Source organism: Leptonychotes weddellii, chromosome 13 (genome assembly GCF_054177405.1).
Source record: "Leptonychotes weddellii isolate Sample4059 chromosome 13, ASM5417740v2, whole genome shotgun sequence".
Classification (NCBI taxonomy): Eukaryota; Metazoa; Chordata; class Mammalia; order Carnivora; family Phocidae; genus Leptonychotes; species Leptonychotes weddellii.
In genome coordinates, this window is record NC_138381.1 from 65,448,014 (window position 1) to 65,471,613 (window position 23,600).

The 23,600-nt window shown below is 48.3% G+C and overlaps 1 protein-coding gene across 7 annotated transcripts in view; it reads right to left on the reverse strand.

Annotated features, from left to right (window-relative positions):
- CMKLR1 (chemerin chemokine-like receptor 1) overlaps positions 1-11,102 on the reverse strand; it is a 51,837-nt gene extending 40,735 nt beyond the window's left edge. For 2 of the 7 annotated variants that reach the window (XM_081801960.1, XM_081801959.1), the window contains exons 1-2: positions 4,905-5,237; positions 2,910-2,994 (exon numbers count right to left, since the gene is read on the reverse strand). The gene's annotated coding sequence lies outside the window, so the exon portion shown is untranslated. Of the gene's footprint in view, positions 1-2,909; positions 2,995-4,904; positions 5,239-11,093 lie in introns of those variants that run through there. The other 5 variants (XM_081801958.1, XM_081801961.1, XM_081801965.1 and 2 more) reach the window with 4 other exon arrangements.
- Positions 11,103-23,600: the final 12,498 nt, after the last annotated feature.

Genomic DNA, 23,600 nt, shown 5'->3' on the forward strand with positions numbered 1-23,600 from the left:
TAGAAATGTCTTCACTGAGCTGACCACGTGCCGTGCCAGGCTTTATGTACATTAACTCATGTTATTCCCTAATGATGCCGTGAAGGAGGCGTTAAGAGTACACCCACCTTACAGAGGAGGACACGAGGTGACAGGAGATTAGGGGGCAGAGATGGGCTCTAAACTCTAGAGCAACTGGCTGTGGAGTCTGTGACCACGTATTCTTTCCTTCTTGGACAGCACTGGGTAGAATTACCACCTCTCCATTCCACCCAGCAGGGCAAGAAATTCTGTTTTCTCGATCCTGTTGTGCCCATCACTGCAAAACTCCAGAAGTTCCAAAAGAGAAGTAAATTAACGGGTTTCCTAATTTTGCCGGAAACCAGCCTGTCCTGACGTCCACAGGCAGCACAAAGTGACTGCCAACCCAGAGGGCGCCTTCCCTGCATCCCAGACCTGGCCCAGGGGAACAAGGATGAGTTCTGGACTGAGAACTAGGAGCCCAGGTCCTACTCCCCTTCCCTTTTTTCTGGTCAGTGGCTGTCATACTTAGATATACTGAGCTCCCCCAGGCTAGGACAACCACCCAGCTGCCTTATGACCGGCAAGCTCGGCCCATGCTAAGGGTATGGACAATGATTCCTGCACCTCTACTTCCTCATGCCCAGCCCTGGGGGAATACAGCCCAAGGAAATCCCCTACCCTAACCACACACATGCACACGCACGCACACACGCATGCACACATATGGGCTTGCACACACACATCCAACGTGTGATGCCACCCTAGGACAGGAGTAGGATTTTGAGTTCAAATCCCAGCTCTTTTGCTTATGAGATATGTGACCTTGGGCAAGTCCCTTTACCTCTCTGATCCTCATTCTCTTCATCTATGAAATGGGGATGATAATCATGGAGCCTTTCTAGGTAGGGCTGTAGGGCTGTAGGGCAATACTGGATATGAAAGCCTTGGGCTCCGGGCGCCTGGGTGGCTCAGTTGGTTAAGCGACTGCCTTCGGCTCAGGTCATGATCCTGGAGTCCCGGGATCGAGTCCCGCATCGGGCTCCCTGCTCGGCAGGGGGTCTGCTTCTCCCTCTGACCCTCCTCCCTCTCATGCTCTCTGTCTCTCATTCTCTCTGTCTCAAATAAATAAATAAAATCTTTAAAAAAAAAAAAAAAGCCTTGGGCTCCAGGAAGTGTGCTGTGCTCAATAAAATTGTTATGCTTGTTCCAGGAGGGAAAGAGAATGGCAGTTGCCTAAGTTCCAGGGAAACCCACGGTGACGGGTCTGGAGCATGGGCATTTACTCAGTATATCTGATGGGAATTATCTTGAGGATAGGAAAGTATTTGTGGATCCAACATCACCTTGTTAACACCGTGTTAATGAAAATTTAGACTTAAAATCAAGAGAAGGGGAGAGACCCAAGAGGATACCAAATTTGTGGCAGAGACAACTAGCTGTCCACAAAAAATCCATTCTCCCCTTCCACAGCATATAGCAGACATTGGGAAAGAGCCACCCGGCCAAGAACTCCATTTCCCAACCTCCTTTGCGACTAGACTGGCCACAGGACTAGTTCTCCCATGTGGCAGAGGGCAGTGAAGAAGCAAACGTGCCACACTTCCATGCTTTCTTTCATTAGGAGCGATGTCCAAGGGGACAGTAGGGACACGCATGGAAGAGGACCTCCCCCCATGCAGAAACACCTGCCTTCTCCTAAACGTCTGTTTTGTTTGAGCCATTATACATGTTTGGGGCTATTTGTTACTGCAGCTACTACCCTGACTAATACAACCTTCAATCTCCTTGTTCACAAATGAGATGTTTATGGCCACAGAGTGAGAACACCTTGCCTGAGCTCACGTAGCAAACTCCACAAAGCTCCAAAAGTTTGGTCTCTTATCAGTCTGGAGTAGATCTGCCATTTTCAACTTGCCCCACCGAGCTCTAAGAGTGACATTCCGTGAACGGCGGCCCAGAGTCCTCCACCTCTGTTTCAACTAGAATAACATGCCTTATATCCGTTTTCCAATCGCCATCCTCCCTATATTTTCATTGGACAAAAGAGTTCTGCTTCTTAAAATAATTCCAAAGCCCACACACTGGGTGACGGCTAGCGCACTCTGACTTTCTGTGGTGCTACAAGATAAAGTTTCACTTCTGCACCAGACCTCCTGGCCTCAACTGCTGACACAGGACATGCAGACTCACAGAAGTACATAGATATTTGCTTAGAAAGGAAAAAAAATCAACCTCTGTGTGCAATAAGCAACGCAGAAACCTGGACAAAAGGCAAACAGAAAAGATGTTCACATCCTCTAGCTCAGCGGCCCTCAAGTTTTGGGGTGCATCCGAATCATCTGGGGAGCTGGCGCCACATGCAGACTCGCACACCTCGCCCTCAGGGATTCTGATGGCACAAACTGAAGCCTTAGGAAATACTCATGATTATTCGGCATGAATGATATATTATTCATGATCGTTCCGATGCCAGCATTCCCACGATCGCACTTTGAGAAGCCCCGAGTCTACTTTGCAGCCTTGAAACTGGCAGGGATTACTGGCAGTGATAACCACGCTCATGCAGTGTAGCTCAAAGCGAGTGAGACAGGCGCTGAGGGTTTTTTGTACCCTGATGGGAACCTGAGCATTAATAACCCACTGGTGAAGAAATTAATAATAATTTCTATTTGGCTCGGATGGGTGTCAATGGTATAGATGGCAGGTGGTATAGAAATGATCATAGAATCACAGCTAATGTTTCTGGAGCTCCTTACGACATGACAGGCCCTTTGCTAAACGTTCCACGTGCGAGATCTCATTTAGTCTTTATGATATTCCCATTTTACAGATGAGGAAACTGGAGCATACAGATACCTTGTTCCATGTCACTCAGCTGGCAGGGGGCAGACCGGGTTCAAACTTACCTAAACGAACTCACTCTGTAGCCATGATGGTGGCTCTCGTGGACGTCTAACTTCAGAACCCCTCCCCGGGCCTCAGTCTCCTCATCTGTAAAATGGGCATGGTAATAATATCTTTATCATGCAGCCATGGTGAGGATTCAAGAAAATCATGGCAGTAAAGTGGTTTGCCAACTGAGAGGAGTTAATTAAGGAAACATCTAAGGGATGAGACTTTGCCCGACTCACCCATCCCATTTTACAGATGGCAAAACCGAGGCCTGATTATTTATTCAATGAACATTTACCGAGCACCCACTGAGGATACAGAGAGGAGAGTAAGTACCCCAAGTCTAGCCTCAAGGAGCTCCCAGGCCAGCAGGAGAGACAGACAAGACTGGGCACGGAGACAGGGACCTCTCAGAAGGGGTCAAGCCAGAGAGGGGAGTGACTTGCCCAAAGTCAGCTTTACCTATTTCCTGAAGTTTTGGCAGAGTCCAGAGAAGGTCCCTGGGTACCAAGAAAGAACTCTTCCCGTGGGCTTCTCAGTGCCTGACACCCCACCGCCTGAGCATCCCTGGTTTAAGTTAAGCCTTCTTTCTTGAGAAAATGCCAAGTAGCCCTCCTCCCACCACTGGAGTTTGGAGGAAGGAAGAGCGACAGCAAGAACCACAGGGAAGATCGCTCTTCGAAAGGAAGCAGGGGCTGCCAATAGGGAGGCTGGGGATCAGGCCTCTTACTGGAAAAAGAAGACAGACCCCAAACCTGGCCACCTCCTCACTGGCCTATCTGAACCACAGGCTGGTCTGAGTGATCAGACTTATCTCAAGCAGCAGTTACTGGATTATCATGTGCTGTGTATAACTTCGCTCAAGGCTAGCCTTTACAGTGTACTCATTTAAACGGTAGCACAGCGCCCAGGTGCTAGCCGGAAGCAGAGGGGAGTGCGGGTTATGTTCAACAGCTAGCACTGCCAAAGGGTTCCCATCCTTCCTATATAAAGAACTCTTAAAAATCAACAAAAGATAAACATGCCGACAGAAAAAACGTGGGAGTGGATTTGAACAGTAGAATCATAAAAGAAAAACGAACAACGAGCTTGCAAGGGATGATCAGCATTAACAAAGAAATGCAGAGGGAAGCAGCCAGAAGCCTCACAAACCTTAAGAACAGGCACACTTTTGACTCAGCGATTTGGCCTTTGGAAAAGTATCCATAGGTCAGACATGCGATGATAATGTACAAGAGCGGGTCATCACAGCACATTTGTAATCATGGGGGAGAAAAGAAGAAGAGGAAGAAGGAAGCAACCACAATGAGGAATGGTTACATAAATCCCAAGATAGCCTTTCCATGCAGCCATTAAAATGTATCCTGGAGGAACATAGATGGGAGTTCACAGTCTGCAGTGCAAGACAAGGGAGGCTGCCAAACAAGATGTTGGAAGCGTGAGTCCACACCTACATACTTAGATGTGTCTTCTCCATCTGTAGGCACTCAAGAAACATCAGAGATAAACTGGTGGGCGAGCAAGTGTGGGGGCGATGGAGAGAGCCCCCCGAAAGGCCACCTCTGGGTGAGGACCTCCTCCTGAGTCTCTGTACAGAGATACAGCCCAGGGGCCAAAGCAGTGGGCTGTGGGCTTCGTTCCAATCTCAACCTCCCCTCACCGTCCCCCAACCCCCGGCTTACTGTCTCTGCAGCTCTGAGCCACTGCCTTCCCCTCTCTGAGCCCTGGTTCACTCCCCTGTAAAACGAGGACACCTGTGAGAGGGAAACACCTGCCTCGTAGCTGTGAGCTCGGGTGGAGTCATGAAGGAAAACACGGAGCTCGCTGCTTTTTAAAAATAGGGTGACCCTGCTGTTTTTTACAATTAGCATGCATTACTTCGGAAATCTGAAAAATCATGTTTTCATTATGACCAACATTAAATGTTACGCAGAACCACAGGCCTCCTCTCTCTACGAGTATCCCCCTTGCCTGGCCCCTCCAGACGATGTCAAAGCCAAGTGTGATACCTTGTGGCTGGTCTCCGCCTGGGTCTTCCCAAGGGTTCCCCTGGACTTCAGGCCACTGGAGGATGTGCAGGGGACCCGTGTGGCCCCACTTCTTTCTCTCGGCCACACTGTGCTCTGGCTGTGTGCCCAGAAGGCAGTCCGTCCATTCGTTCAAGATGCTCCGGAACCCCCCGGATTGCAGCCTCCCCCCCAGAACAGCCTCAGCCCTCAGGAGGCTCTCCGGGAGACCTCGTGCTGTCCTGAGCTCCTCGCTCGCCGGGGCTGCTGTCCTGAATGGGACAGAACTCTGCCAGAGAAACAGCTGGAGGGAGGAGAGAGCATGAGGGAGGAGAGAGAGAGAGAGAGAGGGCGGGGGGGAGGGAGGGGCAGGAAACTGGGCTGGCCAAGGGCGGGGGCGGACAGCTGCGTGGAGTGGGGGCCGCCAGAGGAGGCTGCCCCTGCCTGCCAGCCGGGGACCGGCTTGTGGCTGGTGGCTGGTGGCTGGTGGCAAGGCCCGCCGGGGACGACCCGCCCCTCTGGCGGCCAGAGCCCAGCTGGGAGCTGTGCCCACCCTCTGAGCGCAAACCAGGAGCACGTGCGAGTCCCAGGCAGCTGTGCCAAGGGCGGCCGCTCCCTGCAAGGGCCTCAGGAGCTGCCGGGTATCCCACCAGCCTGGGCCACCTCTCTCCACCGGGGTGCCCTTCCTGGCCCCCTAGTTGTGCTCCCTTTTCCTGATTTTATCTTATTTTTTTGCAAATTAAAACAGCAATGAGATTTTTTTTAATAAAGTATCAAATGAACAAAGATGAAAATGTTTCATAATGTTTGGTTTTAGTAAATGTCACCGGGAAGCAAAAATCTTCTGCATAATTGGAATATACATTGATAGACCATTTCTGGAGAGCTGACAAAATACATCAAAACCTTTAACTACATTCAGGCCCTGTGTTGTTTAAATATAAATCCTGCTTTCATCCCAAACCCTGCTCCCCAGAGAGAAATATCATTAACACTTTGGTATGAACATACACACACATATATATTCTATGTCTAAATGGAAAATGGCTCAGTCATACTCCGCGCGCGTCCCATACTGTAACCTGCTTTTTCATTCAGTGATAGGTGTGTGTGTGTGTGTGTGTGTGTGTCTACACACACCCTACCCTGTTTTAACAGCTGCTCATTATTTCATTGAATTGATGCAGTGGTTTGTTTATATATTTATTTATTGAACTTTTGTTTCCCTAATGGATGCAGTTTATTACTTACATAGGCAGCAAGGACTGGTTTATTGAGTCGACACTTTCTGGGTGACTGGTTGGGTTCTTTTCAAAATTTTGACTATAATAAACACCCCATTTCACGCTCGTCCAATTATTTCCTTTTTTTTTTTTCCGTCCAACTATTTTCGTATACAAAATTCCTATGAACATATGTTTTATTATTCAGAGGGTCGCCTGCTCCCTTTTCAAGTCTCAGCTTGGGGACCACCTCTCCAGAAGCCTTTCTCCCCCACCGCCGCTGGAGGGGGGACTGCTCTCGGATCCCCCCGGGGTTCTCCTACCATCATAGCGGCAGGGGCGTTCCTTCCTGTGAGAGTCTCTCTCTCTCCCTTACCCTGGAAACTGTATTCTGTCCCCTGCTCTGGCCCCGGGGCGAAGCACGGTGCCTGGCTCATCTGCGCGATTGCATCACGGGCAGAATAAACATGAGAGCAGACACCCACACAGGGTGCCGGCCGGCCACTCGGTCCTTCACCCTCAGGAGGTACTATTTCTGCAAAGTCAGTACTATTTCTGCCCTCATTGTACCAATAAGGAAATTGGGACCCAGAAAGGTCAAGTCACTTGCCGTGGGCCACACAGCCCATAGGCAGGAGGGCTGGGATTCCACCCAGACTATCTGGCTCCAGAGCCCAGCCCTTGGCCTCCAGACTGAAGAACTAACCGAAGGGCCACTGTGTGCATCGCCCTGTGCCCGGGGTGGGGGGGGCTTCCCACGGAATGAGTCACGTGACCCTCCCCCCACACCAGAGGAGGTGTCCTTCACCTGTTCTACAGATGAGGGGAGAAGTTCTTTTGCCGAGGGCACCCAGATGGGGCCGACAGAGGCCTGACTGAACCCAGGTCTGGCTCATTCCAAAGCTAAGGCTGCCAACACTAACTTGTGTAGAAAGGAAGAAGGGGGGATGAAGAAGGTGAGAGCGAGAGAGAGGAGAGAGGGAGGGAGGGGGGGAGAGGGGATAGGAAAGAGAGAGAGAGAGAGAGAGGAGGGTGGGCGAAGAAGGGAGAAGGGCAAATGGAGAGGGGATGGGAGGGAGGGTCACTTGCTCTTCTTTAGACCTAAGGGCTTGGGTGGGTGTGGGAACATGTCCTTCACCATCTGACCAGCCTTAGAGCCTCTCCTTCTTTTCCCCACCATCCTCAACTGTTAGTCCAGTGAGATGGACACTTAGAAACTATCATCTCTTTCATTTCCTAGATACTAACTGGAAGCACAGAGAGGTTAAGTCACTGTCCAAGGTCACACAGCTCCCTAGAGTCAGAAGTCAGACCCAGCCTGACTCTAAACCCCTCTCCTCCCCGCTCTGGCAGGCTTGCCCAGGGGACCAAGAGCATCTCATCCATGCCCTTACTGTACAGATGGGAACACTGGACCCAGAGAAGGCAAGGGACATCCCAGGGCACCGTTAGCAGCCGGGCAGCAGCCCCAGAGCATCCTGGTCCAAAGGTGAGGATATTTCCACGATGCGATAGAAACCCTGTGCATCATGAACATCACCATCTAAATGTCTGTCATTAATTGAGACTAGTGGTTCTCAAAGTGCGGGTTCTGGACCAGCCGCTGACACCTTGCTGGGGAGCTTGTTAGAAATTCAAGCTCTTAAGCCAGGTCCGTCTGCAGACCTTGGGAACCAGACCTCTGCAGGCGGGGCCCAGTGAGCTGTGTGTTCAAAAGTCGCCAGGGGATTCTGATGCTCGCTCAAGTTTGAAAACCACAGATACAGACATTTCCATTAGGAATAAATCCTGGATCCTGGAACAAGTTATCTTGTCAGTCCACGGAATAGTGGTCAAGAGCTGGGGGCTCTGACATCAGACAGAGTAGATTTGACCGAATCCCTGTTTCCCCTACTGTGAGCTGTGTGACTGAGCAAGTCCTCTCACCTCTCTGAGCCAGTTTCCTTATCTGCTGGGGACTGAGGGGGACTGTAGTGGGGAGGGGAAAGAGAAGAGGGAGGGATGAGGGGGGAGGGGATGAGGGGGAAGGAAGAGGAGGGGAGGAGGGGGGAAGGAGAAAGAGATGGAGGGGGAGGGGAAGAGGAGGAGGTGGGAGAGGAGACAGAGAGGTAAGCTCTGAGGAAGATCTTGCACACTCAGGATATCCTGCAAGGGGAGCCTAGCAGGGTAAATCCAGCGTCTAGATGGATTTATGGAAATTTCCTCTTCCTCCTTCATTGAATGTTGGATACCATTAATGCAGGTCTCCTGGAGGCCCCCCACCCCACTCCCAGCCTCCAAAGCCAACCCAAGACTGTAATGATTGTTGGGTTTTATCGGCTAGGAGATCTGACCGAGTGAGGACTCCAGGCCCAGGCCAGCAGGGCCCCTGGATGCCCTAGGTAGAGGTCAGAGCACACAGCCCCACCTGGGCCCCCAGTGAGGAAGAGCAAGAATCCGGCTGCCCCGGCCAATCAAAAGCCAGAGGTCTTTGGTCACCATTCTGAACATGGCTGAGAAGTTTGGCTTTTTCTTCCTTGGAATAGAAAGGGTTGCAGGTGGGGTGGGGGAGTTGTTTGTTGTTGTTTTCAAATAGGATTCTGAAACCCGAGGCCTAACACTGGGGTACTGGGACCCGCAAGAGAGGTGGTGGCAAAGAAGACTCTGTTTATTCCCTCGAGAATGCTATGTAGTTCCAAGATGGCGGATCAAGCTTTCTCTTATACCCAAATCTAGTTGGTTGGCTCTGGAACCCTGGAGCTCCTTGTTAAAGGAAATCTGAGGCCACATCCAGGTCAGGCTGGAAAGGGCACAGTGACCCATGAGCAATGCCTGCCTTGGACCTAAAGGAGGAGCCTTGCCTCTCTCATCCCACTCTGTCCTCCAACAAAAGTCCAACCCATTGGCCTAGGAGGCTGGGGGGGGCGGTGCCAGCTCTGCTTCATCCTGTCCCATGGATTGGCCAACCCTAGTGTAGATAAACTTATATCTTAACTCCCACACCCCTTGGTATATGTCTGGATATATATGGTATATGTATGGTATATTAGTATTCATGGATCCCCAACACTCTAGTTAAAGCAAATGGTTTCCTCGTTCTCCCTGGTTATCAGTTGCGAAACTAGGTTCACCAGAGAGGCTCTCAAACCACAGGAAGCCTGGGAAGATACTTTCTGTGACATGAAGGATTCCCTATAAATCCAAACTGTGCCCACTTCGGACTTTGTTTAAGATGTGGACAGACCGCACTGGAATGAGAGCTTCATGTCAGCCGCTGACTGGCTGTGTGGCCTTGGCAAGTCATTTCTCATCTCTGGTTCATTTGATGCTCGTGTGATTAAGTTATGGATGTGATGAAATTGTGCCTCTTGAGATGGGGAAATTATCCCGGATTATCCAGGTGAGCCCAGGGTAATCCAAGGGTCCTCAGAAGGGGAAGGCAAGGACTCGGGGGCGTTGGGGGGAGAAGGCAGTAGGATGAGGAAGGAAGCAGACATTTGTGATGTGGCCATAAGTCAAGGAAGACAAACAGCCTCCACCCTTGGAAGGTGCAAGGAATGGATTCTCCCTGAAGCCTCCAACAGGAACCAGCCCTGCCGATGACATCCTGATGTTAGCCCCTTCAGACTCATTTTGGACTTCTCAGCTCCAGAACTGTAGGACTGTAAGTATGTATTGTTTTAAGCCACAATATTTGTGATTTGTAGAGCAGAAGTAGGAAATTAACACAAGGGCTGTTCTAGAGACCAGAACACTGACCTTGGTGGCGGACACATCTGGGTTTGAGTCCCTGCTTCCCCTGCTAGCTGTGTGACCTTGCACAATTTCCTAACCTCTCTGAGTCTCAGAGAGGGAGACTTTCTTTCTCCTCCGCACACGGCAGTAATAAATACCTCAGACCGTTGGAAAGATGAAAGAAGTTGATACCCACAACGTGCTTGGAACAGAGTCTGACACACTGCATTCAATGAATGTTGGATCACTTTCCTGTCCTGTTGGGCATTAGAAGGTTGGCATTCCCCAATGCAGGCCCTCTAATCATCCCCGGGGCACTACTTGAGCCACCTTCCTGATGTTCCATTTTGTTCAAGGTCACACCACTGCTCAACAACATTCCATGGCTCCCTAGTACATAACCTCATCTCCCAGGAAGGAAAAAATTAAAGGGATGGCAAAGCTGAAAGAGGGCTGGAGGACCCAAACCTTCCCAGGTTGACTGAAATGTCACTCTCTTTGCACTCCCAAGCTAGGTCAGTGCCCCTGTCATTCATCCCCACAGCACCCCCTCCTGTGCTACAGCACTGAGCCCAATTGTAATGCAATGATCATTCGTATTGTGAATATACCATCCATCCTGTATCCCCGGGGGGTTGGGACTGCTGCTAGGCCCATAGTACCTGTTCCATAAATATTTGTTAAATGAATGAACAGATGGATGACCAACCTCCTCGGACCAGCTGGGCCATGTTCCCAAAGACTTCTTCCTGACGGCCAAGTTCTCGCTCTTCACCACGGAGAGGCCTGCGGGGTTACCAAGATGGGAGAATGGAACACCGTGCCAAGCGTCATCAGACATTTGTAACTCCTGCAGCCAAAAATGTTATTGGAAACATGATGTGTGTCTGGGCAGTATGTGTTCAGGTAGCGGGGGGACTTAATTCCACCCCCCCACCGTCCTGCAGACCAGGCTCAGGGAGGGAGGGGAAGGAGGATTCCTCGTGCTCCTGGAGGTCGAAGGTGGAGGGAAGGAGTACAGAGGTGAGAAGTCAACTTTTGGGGACTGAGAAGGAAGAGGTAGGAGGTAGGAGGGTGCTGACAGCCCAGTCGATTTTGTCTGCTTGGCAAGAATCCAGGCCCCTGGCCTCTGGTCCCGGCTGGGAAGGGTTAACAGCACTGAGAGGGAGTGTTGGGAGGGTGCGACCAGGAGTGAGGAAGCCCTAACAGGGGATGGGGCTTCCTGGTGGGGGTGGATGAGGCCCATTGATTACACCCCCCCCCCGCCCGCCTCCCATGAGCAGGACCCTGCCCATCCAGCCCAGCTCCTCCCACTGGAACAGAGATTTGCAGGGGTAGGGGGAGACCACCCTGGATGCCTGAGAGGAGTGGGGGGTACCAGCAGGGTTGTTCCACCCCATTGTTCCAGGATGGGCATGGGAGGAGCTTGGAGCATGTTTGAGACCCCTCCTCAAACCCAAGCTAGCTGTTCCTGGGTCTCGGAAAGCTTCCATGTTCCAGAACAGAGGCCCAGAGAGGGTTAGCAGCTGCTCAAAGCCACACAGCAAGTTCTGAGCAGCCAATCCTTGCAGTTCCCAGAGAACTCCTCCACTCCTGCTACACACACACACACACACACACACACACAGATGTATTCAGTGCCCTTGCCCTGCCCATCTCTCCAGCTACATGGCCCACCCCTTCCCCTCCTTCTACTCTGACCCCATCATGTGGTTTCAAATCTCTGCGCCTTTGCTCGAGCTGCCCTCTCTGCCAGGAATACCCTGTCTCGCCACCGTGCATCCAGCCACAGTAACCTGGTCATCTTTCAAAGGCAGACGTCCTCTCCTCCAGTCAGTCTCCCAGGGCTGCCCGTCCTCTTCCCACCTACCTGGGAAGGTTGATCTGCCTGGGGTGGGGGTCTGTACTTGGCCAACACATTCATCCTTTCTCAAATCACACTGCCTCTTCATTTTGTCACGTACACATCTGTCTCCACCCCTGGACTGCTGTTGTACCAGCTACCAGCACTGGACCTGACCCATACTGGAAAAGTTGGATGAACTGAGCCAGCCTTCATGCCTGCACCTCCCTTCCCAGGGCCAACTCTTACTGTGAACTCCTGGAAACAGATCAGAAGCACCAAAGCCATTGCATTTTAGGGCAGTGTAGCCTAATGGTCAAGAACACAGACGTTTACATCTGCCTTTGGCTCAGGTCATGATCCCTGGGTCCTGGGATGGAGCCCCGCATTGGGCTCCCTGCTCAGCAGGGAGTCTGCTTCTCCCTCTCCCTCTGCCCATTTTTCCTGGCTCGTGTGTGCTCTCTCTCTCTCTCTCTCTCAAATAAATAAATAAAATCTTAAAACAACAACAACAACAACACAGACTTTCAAGGTCAGAAAAACCTGCGTTTGAATCCCAGCCCTGCCACTTCCTTGCTGTGTGACCTTGAGTAAGATACTTGCCCTCTCTGGGCTTCCCTTACCCTTTCTGCAAAATGGAGATGCTAATTTCAACCTTGCAGAGCTGCTTTGCAGGATTCTCTGAGATGATGCATGTAGGGTGTATGACACAAGGCTCAGAGTAAGTGCTTTATATATGTTGTTACCCTAACTCTGTGAGTCATTTCTGAAAACCCATCGCTCCCCACCCTGCCTCCTGGCTCTGGCCCTGCATCATACACCGAAGTCCCTGTTCTGGCTGCGTTGTTAACACGGAGTAAGTTAAGCCCCACTAACCAGGTGCCCAGATGGGCATCCCAGCTCTGCCACCGCGCTGGCTGTGTGACCTCGAGAAAGCGACTTCACTTCTCTGAGTTTCCGTTTCTTCCTCTGTAGCATGCCAATAGCAAGAGCACCTGCCCGGCAGGGTATCATGGAATTAGCGTTCGTGCTTGTAAAGCCCCGAGGGCAGCAGGGGGCAAATGCTGAGTGCTGGCTTGCAAGGTGCTCATCGGAAGACTCGAATTCGCCAACTGGGCCACTTCTTCCTCCGCCCTCTTTCTCCTCCCACTGCCCCACCCACCAATTTACAACCAGGGACTTGGCCTCTTTTGCCTTCGCTGTTCGAAAAACCCAAGGCCTCCAAGATCAATGGACTCAGAGTCTTTAGATTCCATGGCCACAGGTCTTTAGCTTCCTTTTTAGAAGCCCCCTTTCTTCCAGAAGGATCTGTAGGGATCCCCAAAATATAAAGGCATATGAAAAAGCACCTGCTCATCTAGAGAGGACGAGGGAACACGGTGCCACACCCCTTAAGCCCCTGGTGCCCCTGCTGCCCCTCCCAGGCTCTACAAACTTCCCATCAATCCACTGACCCCTCACCCACCACCACCACCTTAGATGGAGGGAGAACGTTTTCTTTTTTCATTTTGATATCATTTTAAACTCACAGAAAGGTAGCAACCATAGGACAAGGAACTTCTTAAATCTTCGCCCAAAGTCACTGATTATTGCTCTTTTGTCCCATTTGCTCTATCATCCTCTTCCTCTCCGCCCCTCCCCTTTCTGCACGCCTCTTCCTAAACAGTTCCCATTTTGCATACAGGAAAACTGAGGCCCAGAACCTGTGGTCCACAAGTTCGTCAAAGGCCTCTGGAGATATTTGGAACCTGAAATCGCAAGCAAACCGACCCCAGAACATGGAAAGGCAGCTGAAAACTCAAAATAAATAAATGTCTGATGAACTGTCTACAGTACACTGGTGAGTCAGCTGCTAGTCCACAGTGCTCGTGTGTTTAGAAATAGAAAAGCCCAAATCACAAGAACACGCTGAATAATTTATTCTTCAAAAAAAAAACCAAAAAACCCTGGTTGTATGAATTCTTTTAAAACCTTTTCAGATATTTTTATAAGAAATGCATACGTGTAATGGGATCTGTAGGGACATTTTGAGGTTTGCCACGATGTGGGGTGGGGTCCCCCAAATGTCAGAGATCCCGGAGCCTTCAAAGGCTTTACGACGAGCTCTCTTGGCCCCAAAGCCCCTTGAATCTCACTCAGATAAGGCATAAGATGGAGATTTTTCCATGTATTTTTATAAGGAGGCTGTATGTACCTTTTTATGTGGGTCACAAAAAAATGTAAAAAATTTCAAAAACACGGAGCAACACAAGAAATTCGTCATAGCAACAGAGCTGCCTCTCCTATTTTTGAAAAGTGAGCTGCTCTCTCCTCGTCTTAGTACAGAAAGTTTATTTTCCTGCTGGGGCCTCTGACTCAGAGGCGAGCCCAGAACTCAGTCAGCCGCCCCTGAGGAGAGACAGGAGGCATGGGGGTCATGGCCCCAGACGAGGGCAGGTGACGCCCAAGGGTCCCAAGCTTCTGATCCCCCTCAACTGAAATGTCCTCCAGGCACCCTGGTGCGCCTGGCGTTTCTGGTCACCACGCGGGCCATCCACTCTGTGCTCACCCACATATTCCCACCCGACATGCCTCTGCAGAACAGCCCCACCTTATAGGGGCCCCGCTGGGGCACTCAGACCAGCTCTGTAAATATCTAACCAGCTGGTAAACCCCAGCTAAACAAGACTCTCTCCTAGGACCATGCCATGATCCAGGGGCTAATGGAGTAACAACCGACAAGTAGGGGGCCCAGGAGTCTGACTCAGGACTGCTTTCTAATCGAGGACGTCCTGTTAGATGATAAAGGGGATATTACCGCAGCCCATGGGCTTCAACATAGCAACTGGATGTGGCTGTGGTGGGGGTGGTTTTGAGAGCACAATGTGGGTTTGAATCCTGCCCCACCACTTACCAGCTGTATGACCTAAGGCAAGCGCCTTAACCTCTCTGTGCCTCAGCTCCCTCTCATAAGTATTATTAGTAACCATGAGTTGTGGTGGGCATGACTAGTGTTAACCCATATGAAGCACTTCTGATAGCCCCTGGCCCAGAGCAGAATCTCAATAAACGTTTATTTATTTATTTATTTATTTATTTATTTTTAAAGATTTTATTTATTCATTTGAAACAGAGAGATACAGAGAGAGAGCGAGAGCATGAGCAGGGGAGAGGCAGAGGGCGAGGGAGAAGCAGGCTCCCCGCCGAGTCAGGAGCCAGATGTGAAGCTCAATCCCGGGACCCTGGGATCATGACCTGAGCTGAAGGCAGATGCTTAACCATCTGAGCCACCCAGGCGCCCCTCAATAAAGGTTTATCATCATCTCCTATCCCCAATCCTTCGTAACACTTTTGGTGACCATCTTATGCGATCAAAACAATGAAACCAGAATCCAGGTTCCATCAATTACCAGCTGAGTGGCCTTGGGCAAGTTACAAAACGTCCCTAATGCTGATTTCTCATCTGTAAAATGAGGATAATAATACAAACACATAGCTCAGCTCCGGGCTCGTGGTAAGTGTTCCTAAACACTGACTGTTATTATTACCGGGGGTCGGAAAACGATAGCCCATGAGCCAAATCTGGCCCACTGCTTGTTTTTGTAAATAAAGTTTTATTGGAACACAGCCATGCCCATTCATTTACGTATTGGCCATGACTGCTTTCTTGCTACAACAGCAGGGCTGAGGAGTTTTGATGAGTCACTGTGTGGCGCGCAAAGCCTAAAATATTGACTATTTGGCCTTTGAAGAGAAAGTTTGCCTGGTTTTTATCATTTTGACCTTTAATGGCAATAATTGCAGTACAGAGACATTTCATCTCCCTCAGGAGACCACACAAGTTAAGATTTGCTTTCCAGGAAGCCCTAGCAACCCACAGTTGAGCTTCAATGGTCCCAAAGCTTCCTCAAATGATTCACGACAGTAGTGTGCGGAGAGGGGTTCTGTAGCCTTCCTTGGCTTCCCAGAGGCACCCGTGACCCACGAGAAGTCCACAAGCGCAGGAGCATAAACCCTGGAGGAGGCCTGCATCCAAATCAGTGCCCTCCGCCGTTTTCCTGGGCTTGCTGGTTCTCTCAGACAGTCGCACTCCAGGGCCCCCAGACACCGAGGGGTCATTGATGAGCTTTCTCTCCATGCTGCTTTAGCACCCACGCCCAGCAGCTGGCTGCCTCCTGGTGCGGGACGCTTCACATTCTTTTTGTGTGATGTTGGGGCGAGAGAAAGGCCATGGGGGTGGGGGTGTGCCCAAGAGCTTATCGGGAATTCAGCAAAGGAAACCTGTGAATTATCCACCACTGAGAGATGTCTTCCCATCTGGTTCTCTCCCTCCTTCGGCAGGAGAATCTGCCCTGGCTTATTGGCCTAATGGGATTTGGGTTGTGGGGATGCAACACAGCACAAAAAGGTATTTGTGGACCTCCCAGATCCTAAGTATCCTGGTGGCCATGCTCCTTGGCTTTGTCCCATGGTTTCCACTATTCCAGGAGTATTGGTTCCCAAAACCCGAATTGGGCCTTGACGTCCCCTGAAAGACCAGGCTGGACTCAGCCACCCGTAGTCCCTGTCTTGACTGGTGACGTCCAGGGACCCTGACATCACCACCGCCTGCCCTGTCTCTTCAGGTCGTTCACTCTTGTTTCTTCCCGACACGCCGTCAGGGAGATCCAGGCCAGATCAGGTGAGAACAGCAGTTCCTCCCTGGACTGCGAGCTCCGTGAGGGCTGAGACCAGGCCTGTCAGGGTCTCTGCTGAAGCTGCAAATCTCCAAACAGCCCACACATAGGAAGTGATGCGCAAACGTCTAAGTCTACAAATGCAGCTGTGGGAGGAAGGAAATCCTGTTAGGAGTCGAGCTCCAAGGTGTTACGCAATTGTAATGACACAAACATGAGGATGGCATCTTTCTTTCATTTGTTAGAATATGCAATGAGGGCGCCTGGGTGGCTCAGTTGGTTAAGCGACTGCCTTCGGCTCAGGTCATGATCCTGGAGTCCCGGGATCGAGTCCCGCATCGGGCGCCCTGCTCGGCAGGGAGTCTGCTTCTCCCTCTGACCCTTCCCCTCTCATGCTCTCTGTCTCCCATTCTCTCTCTCAGATAAATAAATAAAATCTTAAAAAAAAAGAATATGCAATGATTCTGAGCCCCCCGCCCCCGGGAAATCCACTGATGGTTTGTGAGGAGGCTATAAACACAGGACATTATACATGTGAGCGCACAAGGTTTTCTGGGGAGGGGGTCCAACATTTTCATCAGACGACCTCCAGAACCACAAATGGTTTATAAACATGAGACCCCAAATCTGATCCGTACCTGCATCCCCAATGCCTAATACAATGGTGGGTGCGTGAGAGGTTCTCAAGAAAGTTTTGCTGGATGAATTGATCACTGAATTTGAAGCTACAAACCACCAAGCTGCCTGATGATCAGCTTTCCTGGACAGCTGAAACGCACTCCTCTGGAATTTGGGAATAACGTGAATGGATTCTTTTTTTTTTTGTCAGTAGGAAGGGAGTGGTACATGAATGGTACAAACAAGAATGAGTGGCCGCCGGCTGTGGAGGGTGTCCACACTGGCCAGCAGTGGCCTTTCCTGCTGTAGGCACTGAAGCAGCCTCCCCAAGGAACCGCATGGAGGAGAGATTTTCTTCTCCCATACCGCTGTTGTCTGTACCCAAAAGGACTGAAACTGCTTTTCCTGGAAGATATTCTGGGATTCCTTCTACCTGGACTTCCTGCTCACAGACCTTAAAATGCTCTCCCCAGACAAGCACAGCGGAGCCCAGACCAGCTAGAAAACACACACATCTCACAATTCAGTGACATTCGTTGACTTCAGTAAAGGAGTTTTCCTTCATAAATAATAGCACCAGAGGACACAGTGAACAGGCACTTAAATGCACTATAGGGGAGGGTGGTGGGGAGAGGAGGGCACGAGGGGGCAGGAGTTTTTGGAAAGCAAACTGCCCAAGAGTCATAAAAGCACTCACTTGTGCAGAGTAGTTACACTTCTAGAAGTCTGTTCTAAGGAGACCATAAGAATTATGCACAAAGATTTATTCCTACAGATATATAGCTTCACATGATGGATAATAGCAAAGAAGCTGAAAACATTTCGAGGGTTCAACAACAGGTATTAGGTAAGAAATTCATGGCACACCCATATGAAACATTAAATCATACCATAAAATCATTCCTGGAAGATAGTCTTCATAAAAAAAAAAACTTCATAAACATTTAAAAATGTTTGTGCTTCAAAGGGTATCATCAAGAAAGTGAAAAGACACCCATAGAATGGGAGAAAAGATTTGCAAGTCACATATCTGATGAGGGGCTTGTATCTAGAATATAAAAAGAACTTTTGTAAATCAATATAAAAAAAGCAATTCAATAACTCATTTAAAAGTAGGCAAATGACAAAAAAAAAGTGGGCAAATGAGGGGCACCTAGGTGGCTCAGTTGGTTAAGCGTCTGACTCGATTTCGGCTCAGGTCATGATCTCAGGGTCCTGGGATCGAGCCCCATGTTGGGCTCCATGCTCAATGGGAGTCTGCTTGAGTATTCTCTCTCTCCCTCTCCCTGCTCATGCTGCCCCTCCCCCTGCTCATGCTCTTTCTCTCTCTCTCAAATAAATAAATAAATCTTTAAAAAAATTTAAAAAAATTTTTTAAAGCAGGCAAATGATCTAAACAGACATTTCTCCAAAGAAGATATACACATGGCCAATAAGCACATGAAAAGATGCTCAACATCATTTGTCATTAGGGAAATGCAAATCAAAACCACAGTGAAATACACTTCACACCTACTAGGACAGCTGTAATAACAAGTGTCGGAGAGGATGTGGAGCAATAAGAGCCCTTATACACTGCTGGCGGGAATGTAAAATGATGCAGCCACTCTGGAAAAACAGTCTGGCAGTTCCTCAAAAGAAGCAAACAGAGTTACCATATGACCCAGCATTCCACTCTGAGTACACACCCGAGAGAAAAGAAAATACACGTCCACGCAAAAACGTATACGCCAATGTTCACAGCACCATTACTCATAATGGCCTAGAAGTAGAATAAACAAAATTTGGTACAGTCATGTAACAGATTATTTGGCTATAGAGAAGAAAAGAAGGGTGCCTGGGTGGCTCAGTCAGTTAAGCATTTGCCTTCGGCTCAGCTCACGATCTCGGGGTCGTGGAATCGAGCCCCGCATCAGGTTCCCTGCTCAGTGGGAAGCCTGCTTCTCCCTCTCCCTCCGCCCCTCCCCCAGCTTGTGCTCTCTCTCTCTCTCTCTCAAATAAATACATAAAATCTTAAAAAAAAAAAAAGAAGTACTGACACAAACTACAAGGATGAACCTTGAAAACATGATGCTAAGTGAGAGAAGCCAGACACAAAAGACCACATATTGTGTAATTCCATTTATATGGAAGATCAAGAAGCAGCAAATCTACAGAGACAGAAAATAGATTCGTGGTTGTCCGGGGTTGGAAGGAAACAAAGAGTGGCTGCTGATGCATACAGGATTTATTTATTTATTTATTTATTTATTTATTTATTTATTTTTTAAGATTTTATTTATTTATTTGAGAGAGAGAGAATGAGATAGAGAGAGAGCATGAGAGGGGGGAGGGTCAGAGGGAGAAGCAGACTCCCCGCTGAGCAGGGAGCCCGATGCGGGACTCGATCCCGGGACTCCAGGATCATGACCTGAGCCGAAGGCAGTCGCTTAACCAACTGAGCCACCCAGGCGCCCAGGATTTATTTTTGAGGCAAATAAAATGCTCTAAAATTGATTGTGCTGATAGTTGCACACTTTTGAGGACATATTAAAAGCCAGGGAAATGTACACTTTAAATAGGTGAATTGTATGGTGTAAATTATATGTCAATAAAGCTATTATATATATATTATTATAAAACAAATGTTACATATTAAGTATATCATATATAAATGCATTATATAATATAAATATATGTATATATTAAGTATAGATATATGTGACATATTATATATATTGTGTATATATACTATCATATATGTTATATATAATAGATCTATATAATAAATGATGCCCAATGAGTACTATATTTTAAATGTTTTTTTTTTTAAGATTTTATTTATTTATTTGACAGAGAGAGAATGAGAGAGAGAGCACATGAGAGGGGGGAGGGTCAGAGGGAGAAGCAGGCTCCCTGCTAAGCAGGGAGCCCGATGTGGGACTCGATCCAGGGACTCCAGGATCATGACCTGAGCCGAAGGCAGTCGCTTAACCAACTGAGCCACCCAGGCGCCCGAGTACTATATTTTAAAAATCTCTCAAAACAGACTAATACTTCTCATACCTACCCACTAAATGGTAAAGAATGAATGCGTAACTCTGAGGGTCTGGGATGGAGCCTAAGTCATGAGCGACATTTTTCTTTGAAGCTTCATGCTTTAGTTACAAAACTCAGGCACATTTTGCCTTCCATTTCAAAATACGGCCATGTTAATTTTAATATAAAAAGATTTATTTTCTCCAAATCCATGAATTAAATTGATACTCTAAGAAAAAAGAAGAAAAAAGAAAAAAAAATTTACTAACTAGGGGAAATGGCCATAACATAATAGTAAGTGGATACAACATAATGATAAGCAGGTATAAAGCTCTGTTTGCAGGATGTGAGTCTACCAGGGGGTGGGGGCAAGGAAAGGAAATTACATATATACCCAGAGCAAAAAGACTAAAGAGATATATGCCAAGAGATTATCAGTGGTTATCTTTAGGTTGTGGGATTGTGATTTTTTTTTAATTTCTTGATGCTTTTTTTCCTTTTCCATATTTTTAAAGAATGTTGCATAATATTAAAGAATAAACATTTTTTGGTCCAAAAGAGGGGAGCCAGGAGGGAAGACATCGGGCAATGTTTTTCTGGAGATGACTTAGCGCGGCCCTCCCTGTGGTGTGAGCATGCTCACGCCCCTGGGATCACAGCTGGGCCCTAAGTGGAAGGACATGTGTGCACACAGAGGCTCCCAGCATCCCCTGCTTTCTGTGGGTGCTGGTGGAGAATGTAGATTTATCCCCAGAGGGGCGATGAGGCCAGAGGCTTTGCAAAGTTGCAGGAAGAAAGACAAGCAGATCATCACTATATGACAACAGTGAATAAGGACTGGATATGACATGGGGGATAGGGCTCTGGACTGGGTGGGCATCAGGAGACGTGGGCTCAAGCCTCTGCTTTGCTCCCAGCCAGCAGGATGACCTTAGTCAAATCACACCCTTTCTCAGGCCTTAGCTTCCCCCTCCGAAATGAGGGCACTCGGTCCTTCTATTTCTGATGGTTTTTGATTCTGTGATCTCACATCTGCTGCCTTTGTTTCCACCATCCATGTAACAGTTTGTAGCTCTTCATACTGACCGCCAACACAGCCCCGGCCCCCAGAATCTCAAGAGCCATTCTGCCCAAAAGTAATGTCTACATTGACATGTGACACTTTTCGACCCACCTAATCAGAGGAGACTTTCTGAAGAAGGCAGCGTGAGCAAACAGCATTCCCCAACCTCTGCACCCCTGAACCTGGTTGAGCGTGAGGATATTTACTGAGCATTGACCAGGGACCAGCCACTCATATTGTGGTACAAGTAAGACACCGTCCTGCTTTCTCGGAGCTTACGGGATCAACAATAACTACTAATACAGACCACCTGTCCTGTTTGACAGGGGGAATTCACATACACTACTTTAAAAAAAAAAAGATTTTGTTTATTTGAGAGAGAGAGCACGGACAAGTGGGGGTAGTGGCAGTGGGAGAGGGAGAAGCAGGCTCCCCGCTGAGTAGGGAGCCTGACACGGGGCTTGATCCCAGGACCCTGGGATCATGACCTGAGCCGAACGAAGGCAGATGCTTAACCGACTGAGCCACCCAGGTGCCCCTACATTACTTTTTTATAAGCCACACATCAGTACTTTAAGGCTGATGCCATTATTCACATTTTACAGCTGAGAAATTGTAGACTAAGAGAAGTTGGTACCCAAGGTCACAGAGCAAACAAGTGGTAAAATCGGGATTCCAGACCCCATCAGCGACTCTTCCAAGTCACCTGTGATTTGTCAGTGGTTCTTAACTTTACAGTTTAGACATAACAAAAGACCTCAAGATCCACCCAATTTCTACCCTTTTTGATTTGTCTGTAAGAGAGAACTGTAGAAAAACAAAATTAAGTTGTTGTAAACTTGATACTGAAACATCAAACTTGACATTGACTTTATAAGAGCAAACTATGAGCTCATACAAATGAATTTATATGATAAAACAATACCCTTTAATATGGACAAGACACTATTATGTAATGAGTCACAACATGAGAAAATTATTCTCTTTTCAATTTTTTTCCCAATCCTTCTAATTACACCCAAGAAAAGGTCTTGATTTGGTGCTAACAGATCTTTACCACATTCTCCAATACTTGCAGATCTTCCTTTATAACAAAGAAAGAGCAAGCATCAGGCTCAGAGCCTTGGTATCTAGCTAACAGCATCTGGCTAATATTTAGTAAATTGTTTATTTTCATTGTTTATTGAGAGTGGTGTTTGGTGGGTATATTCTATTTGAGGAAAGTGAAAATTGATTTCTTATTTACTGTGGTCATGTAGATTTTCCTTCTGAGCTACATTTACTGATATTTAAGGAGTACATTTACTGACACTTTTAATGAGTAGATTTCAAGAATAATGTTAAATTCATGACACCATAGAGGTGGTATATAAGCAGGGCAAAAAAAAAAAAAAAAAAAGTGGTGCTGGAATGACCAAGCCTTGAGAAATGCTGCCCGATGAAATTAAAAATAACCCAGCCATGTAATTATATTGTCCTGGAAGTATATTGCAAGTTACCTAAATAGCACACATTCACAGTAGACCATCACTATTAAAGCACATTTTTGAGGGTTTACGTATGCAGTTACTTTAGCAACAGAGATATAACTGAATCATATTTGAACTGCAAGACATACGTGCCTGAAGATCTAATTATTGGAAAATTACAGACCTAAGAAATACAGCTATGCTTCACTGCGCACTACAGGGCTGACAGAACACCTCACGGTAATTGGATAAACCACGTCTACACAGAAGATGTGTGGAAAGGAAGAACCTTTCCCCACCTGTGGCACCCTCAACGACATGTGAATGCAGAATTGCATATATTCATCCGTTCACTCATTCAATCATTCCTCACGATGTTTATTTTATTGAGCACGGTCACGTGCACTGGATATACAATGGACTCCGGCGGGCCTCCAGTCCAGAAGGGGGCGCCAGACATCATGCCCAACCTCATGGCCAATTGCCTGCCCACTGGGCTCTGGAAAGAGCACCATTCTTTGAAAACTCCTAACAAAGCAACCTGCCTACCTGGGGGTGGTCAGAGAAAGCTTCCCGGAGGAAGTGACCGTCAAGTTTGAGAGCTAAAGAAATAAAAGGAATTAAGCAGAGGAGGTGGGAGAGGAGGAGGTAAAAAGGCAGGGACATCCACCTAGGTAGATGGGCTCTCATGTCTCGTGCACCTCTCATAAAGTGAGCCACCCTGGTGCCATCCCCCAAGTGTGATCTTTGCATTCAAAACTACGTATTTCATATGTCTTGGTCCCTAAATGCAAGCCAGCACGGGTATCCATTCTTCAGTGGGTATATAGCTATCCAATCCCAACACTGAGGGACAACAGATGGTGGGGGGGTCTCCAACATCAGCCTCCCGTGGGATTTGAAAGACTGATTTTGACCATTAGCTTTTGTCATAGGCACCAACGTAGAGGTCCTCAGCCAGGGACCACACTTAGGACTCTGGGGAGCTTTCGAGCCTCAGTGTCCAGGCTGCACCAAGACCACAACCAACCATTAAGTTAGGCTCTCTGGAGGTGGGGCCGGTGACTAGTAATGTTTAAAGCTCCTCAGAGGAGTG